Genomic DNA, 2890 nt, shown 5'->3' with positions numbered 1-2890 from the left:
CTATAGTTGGATTGATCTCATAGAGACCACCTTTATTTGGTTTCCCTATGTGTGGAATCTCAATCCGAGAGGCCGAAGCATGATGTTGAGAATTCTCATTAAGGGTTTCAAAAAGATCTCATGCTTTCGTCTCATTCTTATGCATAAATGTTCCACCACAAGAGGAGTCCACCATCTGCCTATATCGGTCATGGAGGCCATCATAGAAGCACTGGACTAACTGCCATTCCGGGACAGCGTGGTGGGGGCACTTCCTAAGTAATTCCTTGAGTCTCTCCCATACTTCATGAAATTGTTCACCCTCTAATTGGGAGAAACTAGTAATGGCCCTTCTGAGGCTATTAGTTCGGCCAATGGGGAAGAAGCATTTTAGAAATTCTTGCTACATCCCCACCCATGTAGAAATCCTAATCGAATCTAGGGAATGAAGCCTGTGTTTGGCTTTGTCCTTTAAGGAGAATGGGAATAGGAGTAACTTTAGGGCATCTTCAGAGAGGTTTGGATTTTGACTGTAGAGCACACCTCTAAGAACTCATCAAGATACTTGTAAGGCTCCTCATTAGCAAGTCCATAATAGGATGGTAACATCTGTATGATGCTGGACTTGATCTCATATTGAGCGGCCTGAATAGCAGGCAATTGAATACAAGATACAGGGGTATAGGCAGTTGGAGTGAAGTGCTCACTCAGCGGTCTTCTTGGCTAATTTTCGTCACCCATTTTATTACTATTATCCTTATCCTTAGGTATAGATCGTTCTATTTCTAGGTCAAGGGAAGTCAGGTTGGGGTGCAAGGAACATCAACCATGCATGAAACACACCACAAGTTGAATGGACTAATTAAACAGAAATTAAAATGTAATAGCTAAATAAAAAAATAAAAAATCAGAACTAAAAAGTAAACAATTAACTAATTTAAAACTAACGAAAATACTTACCTGGTGTTGGCGGTTGCGCAATTCTATGTGCTGCCCCCGATGAACGGTTACACATATGATCTTAAGGGGCTGGGGGAATTAAAATTAAACCTAAACACCCAATCTAATGCTGGAATAAAATAAAAAATTACATAAAATAACCCTAATTACATAAAGTCTAGGAATTAGAAGTAAACCAATCGGACAGCTTGTCCTACTCGATCTACTTGGCTTCCTGCACAAACAAAGAGAATGTTAGGTATACTAAAATTATCCTAATTAAGAGATTAAAAATAAAAAGAAAAATTCTGGAATTATGAAGTTAAAGCTATAACAAAGTGACACAAAACAACTCAATCAATCCTAGCAACCGTGCTTTGGTTCCCCGGCAACGGCGTCAAAATTTGATCGTGTCGTTAACCAGTAAAAAATAAAACCCTAAATTAATCTAGCAAGTAGCAAGTAAGGGGTCGATCTACGGGGCACTGGAAGGCTAAATTACTAAGATTATAAGATGAAAGTGATGAAAATTAAATTGCAATAAATCTGATTTTAAACTACGAATGAAGGAAACAAATCTAAGCTAACAACGATATGCAAATACGGAAGAAGACTATCTTTAGGGTTCAAATCCCCAATGGGTTGCTATTCAATTCGGATGCATGCTTCGGTTTATTATAACCACAGGCCTAATAATACCACAGAATGTAGGGTTCCTCCTAGGTATGGACTATCTTGATGAGTACTATCGTCCTTCGCTTATAGGGCTTGGCATGCTTAGTTCGTTCAGTTATAATCCATCATTGGTACAACCACACTGGAACAAAATACCATTGCTTGAATGAAAAATAATGAATCACATAAATAGAATTTTCCAACTAAATACATCAATTAAAATCATCCAAATAGGGATGGGGTCTCAACATCAAGCAATCAAGCATACAAACCAGAATTTTAAATAGCAAACACCATTAGTTCATCTACACCTAAAGACAGAGGAAACTTAGCCAATCATGGTGCTAAGCGACAACAGGCAGCAATGGTGACAATGATCCATGGAGATGAAGCTTCTGGAAGAGTGATCCTCCTCCCCTTGCCGAACCAAAATCCAAAAATAAAAATAACAAAAGAAGACAGTGGAAAACTAGAGAGAAGCGGCTACTGCTATGAGAATGGAATGAATTCCCCTAATCTGTCCATGGGGATTTTATAGTTATTGTTTTAAAAAGAAATTTAATAATAAAAAAAAAGCATGAGAGATAGAGAGAATGAGGGAGATGGGAATCCATGAGGGAGAGGAGTTAGGAGATTATATCTTTGTGAAGAAATGGGAAGGAGATTAGTGGACAGCATGTGTGAGAGAGGGAAGAGGTAGTGGAGAGGAATTAGGAGATGGGAGAGATGGGAAGCATATGGGATTAGGAATTAGATGTGGGAAGGTGAGGTGGCATATCAATTTCCCTTCTCACTGCTCCTTTGTGCTCTCGGTGGTTTCATATCTGAAATTCTAAACTCCTCTTTAAATCCATCTGTTTCCCTTAATAGGAAGAGGTCATATGGGTTTTAAACATAAAACAACCTAAAAAGATAGAATAGGTTTTGGTTTAGGAAACTAGAAAGAGAGAGACAGAGAGAGAGATATGTGAGAGATATTAGAAATTAGGTTTTCTTTCTTCTCTTTCCAACTTTGCCATAATCCATTTTTTTGGCCGTAATCCCTCCTTCCTTGAACCGAATTGACTCGACCCAAGAATTAAATGTTAACCATTTAATTTTACTGATGCAATGAGTCCAGTATCGACTTTTCTTGAGAAATCTCCTCTTTATCAAATTACGATAATGCCCTTGGGTCTTCAGTGAAACTTCTAATACAAGAGGTCTTCATTGGGCCAGGCTTGTGTAGCATTGAACTCCCCCAACTTGGTTTTTCAATTTAGGCTCCGAAAATACACTTTTTCTCCATTTCTTCCAA

The 2890-nt window shown here is 38.3% G+C and overlaps 1 non-coding gene across 1 annotated transcript; it reads left to right on the top strand.

Annotated features, from left to right (window-relative positions):
• Positions 1 to 233: 233 nt before the first annotated feature.
• LOC122638454 lies at positions 234 to 340 on the top strand. The gene has a single exon (XR_006329449.1). It is a non-coding gene; the product is annotated as a small nucleolar RNA R71 (small nucleolar RNA).
• Positions 341 to 2890: the final 2550 nt, after the last annotated feature.

The sequence above is a fragment of the Telopea speciosissima genome, chromosome 8 (genome assembly GCF_018873765.1).
Source record: "Telopea speciosissima isolate NSW1024214 ecotype Mountain lineage chromosome 8, Tspe_v1, whole genome shotgun sequence".
In the NCBI taxonomy this organism is placed as follows: Eukaryota; Viridiplantae; Streptophyta; class Magnoliopsida; order Proteales; family Proteaceae; genus Telopea; species Telopea speciosissima.
Note: the sequence above shows the minus strand (reverse complement) of the source record. Positions and strands in the feature narration are given on the sequence as shown.